Source organism: Malania oleifera, chromosome 10 (assembly GCF_029873635.1).
Source record: "Malania oleifera isolate guangnan ecotype guangnan chromosome 10, ASM2987363v1, whole genome shotgun sequence".
In the NCBI taxonomy this organism is placed as follows: Eukaryota; Viridiplantae; Streptophyta; class Magnoliopsida; order Santalales; family Ximeniaceae; genus Malania; species Malania oleifera.
The window spans coordinates 42,546,110-42,556,746 of NC_080426.1; positions in this window are offsets into that span (position 1 = coordinate 42,546,110).

The following is a 10,637-nucleotide window of genomic DNA, read 5'->3' on the forward strand; positions in this document are numbered from 1 at the left end:
TTGTTCGTAAAATTTTTATATAGTTATTTGTTAGATAATAATAATAATGTAAAACATAAAAATGCATCAAGTATTATGTAATTAACTCATTTTTACTTTAATTAGCATATAGATATTTCTTACCTAGTTCATAACTACTTATAAATTGTAACTATTTTCTCATGTCGATTTTTTAACATCCTAAAATATTTATTTTCAATAATATTATTATTATTATTTGACAATGTTTTGCCCAACAACATATAATAATTCAAAGATAAAGAGAGAATGGTAGAGATATAGAAAAATATTTTAATGAATTTTTTAAAAAGATAAAAATAAACTATAGAAGTTTAATTAATTCTAAAAAATAAATGAGTACACACTGCACATGCATCATGTGGGTTAGATTATCAGTATTTAAAAAAGAAGATTTTTTTGTTCGATTTAACGTCCGCCTTTTATTTTTAAAATACCCTTATATAAATATTTTTTGAATACTAAAAAAAATTTAATATATAAAAATATATACTATATTTTTCATAGCTAACACATAACTACTTAATTATACGTCAGAAATTTTTTATATTATAGTTGATTTTTTAGCATTCTAAAAATATTGGTACATAAATTTTAAATTTAAATAAAAAATTACTATTACTTGACTATATTGTATCAAATAACTTCCAATAATTTTTTTAGAAAGATAGGAAGTAGATGCTATCTTTATTTTGCAAAGTACTGTGTGAAGGCTTAAAATTCTCTAAGCAGTGTGGAATGATTCCACTTGTTTTAACGTACAATGAAAATATAAATAAAGAATGTTGAGAGGGAGAAGAAAATTTTTTTTTAAAGTGGGGTCAATTAAAAAAATAAAGCATGAAAAATATTGTAGGGGACAGCGGTGTGATGAAAAATAAAGCATGAAGAATTTGTTAGTTTTTTTCTTTCTTTCTTTTTTGTGTTTTTAGATAGAGTTAAAAGAGAAAGAATCAATCGAGTACTATCTATAATAATTTGTTAAGCTATTTGATGGTTGAATGAATTTGAAAATTTGGATGTAAGTATTGGGATATTGTTAGAAACTTTTCATAAAACGGATCTTCAACATATATTATGAATCCATTTGAAATCAAGTACCTTTTATAATAATATATAATGTGATTGAGATGGAGAGACAATGAATTAGTTGTGAATGAACTTGTTATGTCAAACCCAGTCAGCGGTATAAGGAGAGGGATAATGAGAGATTCAAAGAAATCGTTGAATTCATAGAAAGGGGGAGGAAAATGAGAAATTGATTGGAACTAAATTGGAAAAGATAAGGAGAGGGAAAGAGAACAGAGACAGGCAAATGTGATATTTATACCACTGGGCCAAAGTGATATTTATTTTTTACATAGTATGAATTGAGTTGAGTTGAAGTTAAATTAAAACTGAAACTAATCACGTATGTATATATATATATATATATATCCATCTCAAGTTAAATTTGGAGTTACAATTTATCCCAAATTGTGCCCAAAACATAGCTATGATTGCAAGTCTTAAATTTGAAATATTTAAAGGCCTAGTCATAAATTGGGATTTCTTCTTAGTATTAATGGTACAATTATTATAATTGACTTTCATGCTCAATAATTGCTTGCGTTATTACCGATAACTAAGCAACCTTTGCTTTATGACTAGGTGACCTTTGTCGCTCAGTAAGTAATTAATTGTTTGCTTCACCTGTGTTGACTTTTTGAGTCCGATCCCTATTTTGATGTTAACAAAGCATATGTTTCTTATTTGTGTATTTAACATGTGAACATGTTTATTAATTTAATACATATGTAAGGAAACGATGATGGAAGCATGCAAGACTTAAAGCCTATACAATTAGGCGCATTCCATGAAATCAGAAGGACAAAAAGAAGAAGACGTTTATTTCTTATTGTAATTGCATTTAATTTTTATATTTTGGTTTGTAATAAATACATACATCTTGTATGATATGACCTAATGCCCAGATAGGCCATAGACAAACCTTAGGGCAGACTTTGTCGACCAACGTTAGATTTTTGGGTTACTTTAATAGCCCCGGTCGACCGACCAATTTTTGTTTTAAACACCTCGGTCGACCGAACACTCTGTTGGCCAAAAAGTCAAAATGTTGATTAAGCCTCGGGCAATCAAACAATAATGAACGTATCGTTCACGGTCGACTGAATCTTGGTCATTGACTTTTCCACTGTCCCTGGCCGCCTGAACTTATAGTTCAAAATCACCCTGGGAGACCGAATTGTGAGGCATGGCAAATCGAACCAATGAACTGGGCGACTGAAACCACGAAGTTTTGGAAAATTGCCAGACTCACCGACCAATCGTTTCCCATGGTCAATCGAACCCGAAAAATTACTTTTACTCTTTGTAAGTGTTCGGGCGACTGACCTTAGGTGCCCGGCGACCGAACCTCTCAGGTTGGGTTAATTTCTAGCGCCTAAAGAGGCTTAATTTTTAATTAAATTTTTTTAAAATACCGAGCGTGTCCCTAACGGTTACTTTTTCAGAAAAACTATAAATACCCCAATCCTTTGTTTAATTAGTAACTTTGATTAACAAATATTTTTTCTCAAATTTTTCACTTAATAAAATTTCCCCCCCCCCCCCCCCACTCTTATTTCAAAAGTCTTGTTGAGGTTAAATTTTACACTCTCCAACTCTCTTTATTATTTTTTGGCAAATCTTTTGAAAGAGAGTATTTTATTTTAGGGCATTTATTTTTGCATCCATGCTTTCATAGATAAAGTTTTACATTGCAAAAATCATTTGAAAAACCAAAACCCTAGGTTCTCTTACTTTTCATTAAAAATATTTATGGAGAAATATTTTATAGGGTTCAGATCTTTGAGCATTTTATCATATACATTATTTTTCAAAGATTGAAAATATTAATTGATAGCACCCTTACTCTATTGAACATAATACATATCATTAGAGAGTACATGTATTGAGCTTAAAAGTGTACATTTTTGCTTGTATGTTTCGGAAGTCTTTTTATGTACAAAAATGATTTGAATGTATCGATTAGATTCACCTCGAAATTGAACTGGGGAGTTTCAGCCCCATAAGGAAGATCAGTTTGTTTCAGCTCGAAAATTGAATTGGGGTGTCTCTGACCCGTAACGGAGACCAGTTGGGCTCAGCTTGGTAATTGAATTGCGGTTTACCTTGCCCCGTAAGGAAAGGTTGTAACGGCTTTTGCTCCAACCGTTTAAGTGAGTAGAGATAGTGGAATCCTTGGGGGGTATGCCCAAGGCGGGGACATAGGCTGGTATGGCTAAATCTCGATAACAAATATCGTGTGTGTGTGTGTATGTGTGTCTATCTTATTTAAATTCCTGCACTTTAATTTCCGTACGTGTATACTTGTTCATATTTATTGTCATAACAATTTGCATACATCCATTTAATTTAAATAAGATACAGTAAACATGTGTGCTTGTTTTCACTGCTTAAATTATTTTACATACACGTGTACATTTTGAATGGGATATGACATATAGGGAATCAAAAAAAGTTTAAATTAGTCAAAATATTTTAGAATCCAATTCACCCCCCTCTTGGGATTACACCAATTCTAACAATTGGTATCAGAATTTGGTTGCAATAAGCTTAACCGCATTTGCATAAATATTACAACGACTCATTTTTTGGTGCATCCCAGTTTTGAGAGTCAACTATTTGCAAATCCTCTACTGCTTTTATTGAAAAGATTTTACCATCTGAAATTTGAAAATGCTTTTGTAAAATCAAATGATTTGAGGATTTGGAAAGTGTTTGGCAAAGGTTTTTATATCCCATTGAAAAAAAAAAATTGATTTCAAAATGCATTGTTCCCAAACCTGAATATAAATTGAATATGCATGACATGTTTCTTAATGCATATCATTTTTTTTTCTCCATGAGGGCGACACCATCATTTATTTATTGATATACCCTCACTTTTGGCGGAGGAATACCGTGGTTACAAGACAAGCATTGAGAGATTACAGTTAAAAAAAAAAGGATTAAAGGCCTCCCAAAAACAACACCAACAACCAACCAAAACAATACTACAAATCCAAACAAAACTAAATAAGAAAAAAAATCTAAACCAATCAAAAAATCATGCATATTGTTCGTGGCTTGGCTACTAATATTCTTGCAAAGCTTATGTTTTATAGTAGTCCTAAGGAGCCTTGGGAGCAATAAGAATTTTGAAAAATCCAAGAAAGAGAAGTACGCCACCCCGAGCTTAAACGTTTAAGAAAGAGTAAAATAGAAAGGTATATCTAGCTTCCTTATATTTTTATTGATTATTTCTTGTCATGATTCATGATACTTATACTGAGTTGAAATTTATTTGAATCATGAAAACTTATTTATGATTACATACCATCTTATGAGGTGTGCTTTAAAAGAATTTTTTTCACTCATAAGATTTTAGGAATATAATATATATGGGGTTATATTGTGTTAAATGCTTAAATAGTGTCTAGAACTTGAAATTCCAAACCGTAGTGTACACTATTTTCATACTGAGAACCATAAGAAAAAGCTGACCAATATGAAAGTTTTAATGGACAAATCCAATCCAAGCTTAATATATACTTATCATTTTGATTGGTAAATAATTAAATACATTGGCTATCCCCTTTCAAATGGACAAAGTGTTCATTAGCTGAACATTTCTTTTATGCTATTCGTGCTCTAGTATATGTATCTTAAATATAACATATTTTGTCCAATGCACATAATTGGGTTTTAGGAAATAAATCTTACACTATATATCTTGTAATCCTAAACTCATCATTGAGCTTTAACGATAAATTATTTTTAAATGATAAATTTAATTTTAGGAATTCATATGCTCATCCCCATATTTGAAAATATAAGTAAGGCCAAATATTATTAATTGAATATAAAATTCTTTGGCTGCATAATTTAAGGGGAGTACCATTTTTAAAAATTCATCCAATATGCAATAAAATGTATTATATGTATCCTATCATGTTTATTGGATGACTTGAGTGACAAAATGTATATATATCCATCTTCTGCTTGAAGTTCAACTATATTTGATGAATAATTTATTTGAGCTGAATGCCACTGTCCATTACTTGTAAAAGTGAATATATTATTTAATGGATAATTTATTTTTATGAACTATTGTTTGAACTATTGAATGCATGATTGTACTGAATGCCTCCTGCATGCTTGATGTAGTGATATGAACTGCATGCTAGTAGTACATATGGGTTCTTGCATGCTTAAACTGAGTGGTATCTATATGATGCAGATTATTTTAAACTGCTTGGTTGAATCTATCATGTTTTAGGTACATGATTAAAATGGAAAAATGGTCAATTTACAGACGACATGCTGCTGAAATTTCGATAGAACTTTTCTCAAAAATAAAACCATGTATTAAGATAACAATCAAATGTATGCTACTATATTTTTGAAAGGATGAGTGAATTATAGAAGAATATTAATTTTCCATCCTTAGTAGGAGATGCATGCACATGAACATATAGGAAAGACTGCACTGGTCACATGATAAAATGTTTTAATAGATAACTAGTGTAGTTGCGTTAAAAGAAGTGCTTATACTGTCTGGTATACATAGTGAAATTAATTTTTGATTAGTATAAGTAACACATTTCCCTTCCTAGGATGCACAGTAATTGAACAGGTTAGTACATGTAAAATCCAAACTGCCAGATATTTTGAAGACATGTACACACTTTTTTTGTGTCTTAGGATGAACTTAGTTCATGGACACCATTTGGTCCAAATCTTTGGGTTATTTACTTTTACTCGGGACCTAAATGGTAAAACATCATCTCTGAAATTAAACGTCACATGTTCTGATGATGGTCCATAAACTAGGAAAATTGCATGACTTAGGGGGAGTGTTCATCACACACACACACACACACACACACACATTGTGTACTTTGAGTTGTGTTATTCTTATATTGAACCCTTATTGCATACCTGTTGAATATAGCCTTGGTTGGCTATCATGTGTTAAATCGAAATGCAATATATCATGCCATGTGCTAAATGCTTATTGTTTGTTGCATACTGAAATCCCTTGACAAGATGAATATATGAGGAATGGTCTTAAATGAACATAATCCTTGAGTTAAATGCAAGTATGTATGCATGCAATATATAGAGGGAGCTTAAGCCACACTTTTAGGAAAAAAATGAATAAGTGCTTAATGCCTATAAAAAGGATGAACATGTGATGGATGTGCTTCAATGAAATTCATCCTTGAATGTAAATGTTCTTATGTGTGCTTGAGATTATACCGGAGATTTTAAGCCCCGTCCTTGCGAAAATGATTAATAGCACTTGCCCCCATGGACTCACACTTTCATTGTTTCTACTTTTTGAATCCTAATTTCTTTTGGTACCCTAAACATCATATCCTGTCTTTATCGAATCATTTTTGATATGGATTGTTCCTGATACACATGAACACATCGCACATGACTTAATATTAGAATTTTGGTGCATGCATGTTCTTGGAATGATTTTACTGGTGAAATACAATGTACTTAACATATATCCAATAAAATCTGTTTAGGAATGAATATAGTACTTATACTGTTTTAAACTCTCTTAATGAATTTTTACAATTAGTATCAGTATAAGTAATTAACAAGATCTACGCACGTACTCAAATTGATAGGGGGAGCATTTAAACATAAAATTGTATCTTGTGTTGCTCACCAATATTATTGGCTTAGATCTGTGTTTTGAAATCACCGTGGCTCTTATGCTCAAATGTGATGATTGTATTGAAAATCTTTAGTTAAAATATATTGTTTGACCACAAGTTCTTTGATCTAACCATATGATCTTAATTTAAATTATCATATCCTTAGGATCCGTATGGTTGTTTTTCTAGTTATCTATTGAAGTATTTATGTGCTTAAATGCAGAACCAGAAAAACATTTGTTTGCTTGAACTTTATTTAAAGTTTCTTTTTTAGCAAGCATCACCCCCTGTCTTTATCGAAAATCATAACTTACATAGAACATATCCTGTTTTTTTGCTTTTGTGCTTAAATGTCTTCATGACTCGTGCTATTTGGTTTTAAGATTTTATGTCATGAAATTTCAAATTTTAAAAGGGTTTTGCATAATTGGTTTATGGATTTTTCATGAAAATGTATGTGAACTTGTTAGATCATTTTTATGCTCAAACATACCTTTTTATTTGCCGCATGCTTTTAAATTCCCGTTGGAATTGGTGTATTCCCAAGAGATGGACGGTAAATTAGGTATTTAAAAAATTTTGCTTAGGTGAATTCAGATTCCACAAACAGTATTAGACAAACCTAGGGGCTTTCTATATAATCAAAAACCCAATAAAATATTCAAACAATTAAACACAAACATTCAAATGTTGAAATTTAAATTGTGAAAATTTAAAACAAGCACAAGAAATGTTATCAAGATTCAGCCAATACAGCCTACATCCTCGCCTCAGCTCGCAAGTCCGAGGATTACCACTATTGCTCGCTTAATAGGTGAAGTGACACGTTTACTACACCAGATCAAATTACCAGGACTGACCTAAACCTTTACAACCTATCCTTAAAGGGGCGGAGAAGACCCACCTCAGGCCACACTTGAATTACAACCGATCAGTACAAATTTTGCGTACAATGAAAGGTGCTTCTAATACAAGTAAATTTGTACAATATTATGATCCAAATATGCACTCACGTATGGTAGGAATATATGCTTAAGTGAGATAATTTCAAACAAGATTTCAACTCTCCAAAGATGTATATAAATGTGTGTATACGTGAGAGTGACTACCTTTGATTTAGAAAGATTATAATTAGTATATAATATCAAAGGAACTTTGAATCTAAGGGTAAGAATCTCAACAATAATATTTTTTAAATATTAAGCTCAACCGAGATTTAGGGATCAAGCTTGCTCAAAAATAATTTATCAAATAGTGCAAGCAAGCTTTCAAATCTAGCAATGAAGATGCCAATACTTAGAAGCTAAAGGGAGTTCTTCTCAAATAATATTTATCAATCAAATATATTGAGAAAAACCCTAACTTTACTCTCCAAGAGAAAGATCAAACAATGCAAGACAATAAGAGTAAAAAGTTTCAAGAGCAATATATGTAAGCTCACACAAGTGAGAATCAAACTCACTTTATTGCAATTAATTTGCAATAAAGGAGCACAAGAAAAATATAACTCTCTGTTTTGAAAAAGATTTAGCAAGAATAAAATGAGAGAGTATTAAAAATTTGGCTTCGAAATATGAAGTATAAGCAATATGGGCTCAAGAAAAATCAAAGAGAATTTTTACTAATTATATTGCTAATCATATACTAATCTGAACAAATGAGGGGTATATATAGAATTCCCTTATGTAACATCCCTCAATTTCTTAACATAAAATATCACATAATAAATAAAATGGTCAACCCGAACCCGTGGGTAGCGGGGACACCTGTCAAATACAGCAGAAAACCTAGCAGCAGTAAACATAAAATATCAAACATCTGATCATAAAACATAATACCAGAGCTTTCTATAACATCAAAATACTGTTATGATATACAATCTCCAAAAGTCAAAATAACACTAGAATTAAATAACAAAAACTCCCGATCCTAGTTCAATGCTTACCCTTCTAGTAGGGAAGCTCCAATCACTCAATGGCAGCTCTAGCTCAGCAGTCTCACTGGGTTTCCTGAAAATCATTTAATGTTCGGGGGTGAGACACTTCTCAGTAAGGGAAAATAAACTAAATACAGTTGTGTGGCAACATGAATATTTAATGCATTTATACGTATATAGTACATTTCATAATTCTATAAACATCATCATATCGTACTAGGTAAACATATATTTTCACATCTGTTAATAAATCATAACATACATAAAATCATATGTTATAACTGTAGTACTGAAAACAAACCCAGGATGAATAGCTAGCTGGTGTCATGTATTACCCCCCATGACAGGTTGTGCAGCCCGAAGGCGGGACCCGACAATGGTTGGCCGACCACTGCCGAATCAAATATGTCTGTAAGTACGATGGGCCCGCCACACCCTGGTTCGGACTGCCAGGTAGACGTCCACACTCTATTGAAAGCCACATCGACTATCCATCTCCCATCCCCTCATGAGACGGTAGCACTAATAAGGCCTCGTGCCAAAATTAACCCATAGCTACGGTACCGAGCTCCTGGTCTGAACTAAACTAACATCCTGATTGTGAAAACATATAATACATGATCATATATATAACATCATTACGGCCTCGTGCCGAAAATATAGTAATTACGGCCTCGTGCCAAAAACATAAATACGTGGCCTAGCGCCAATAACAAAAATACGGCCTCGTGCCGATAACATAAATACATGGCCTCGCGCTAATAACATAAATACGGCCTCGTGCCGATAACATAAATATATGGCCTCGCGCCAAAATTGTTTCAGGTATATATATACTGAAAATACATCATTTATCACATAATCGTCAAAACCATCACAACATAACTCATATTTTCATAATACCTGAAATCATGCTTTGTTCGTAAAATCTTTCACATCATAATACATTTCACACAAAATAATATTCATGCCACACATATGCTGTGAAAAGTCATACTTCATATTCTAAAATCATGAATTACTTGCATCTCATACATACATATACATTTTAATCATCATAGCAGTATTTTCCCAATCGTACATTTCATTCGTAATACACAATATAACATATGCTTTTCTGAAAATAAATTTACTCATAATCAATAATAATTTGTATGAAAAATTACTGCTTTAGTTTATTCTCTTACCTGGCTATTGATAAATTCCTTAAAACCCAAATCCTACGCCCTTAGCGCCCGAAATTCAACTCCTGAAATTTACATTTTTCCCTAGATTAATTAATCTATTTCTCCAAAATAATACTCATCTAGCCTTCCTTAGGTTCCATATACCTCAAATTAATATTTAAAATATTATTTAACATCCCCACTTAATTTTTCAAATTTTGCCTGCGGGTCCCAAAATTTCACCCGCGGCGCTCACCCGAGCCCTAAATTTCAGAAATCCTATTTCAGTCTCAGATGCTTAATATTTTAGCATTTCTAAATTAATGCTAATTAATTAAAAATAAGCCCCTTAATAATCGCCGCACCCCAAATTTGGGATTTTGGCCCGATACCCTCACGAGAATTCCGTCTCACTAGACTTGTAGAGAATCATCCCTAGATTCTCGTGGTGGTGTCCGTTCGTCAATTGGGCTTATATTTTGCAAGAAATTAAAGAAAAATGGGAAAATGGCTTACCATAGGGAATACGCTTACGCTGCTCCTACCACCGATCCGCTCAGGTAGAAATGACGGCAGCGGCGAATGGAGTCCAGTGGTATCTTCAGATTTTCGATCGGGCGAAAATCCATCACGAAATCGAAGAGAGAGGGAGAGAGAACGTGAGGAGAGAGAATGAGAGAGCTGCGTTGCAGCAAAAAGAAAAGAAAAGAAAAGTAAAGAAGAAGAAGAAGAAGAAGAAGAAGAAGAAGGAAAGTAATTGAAACATCCTGAAGCTTTTCAGCTTCAGGATGGTTAATA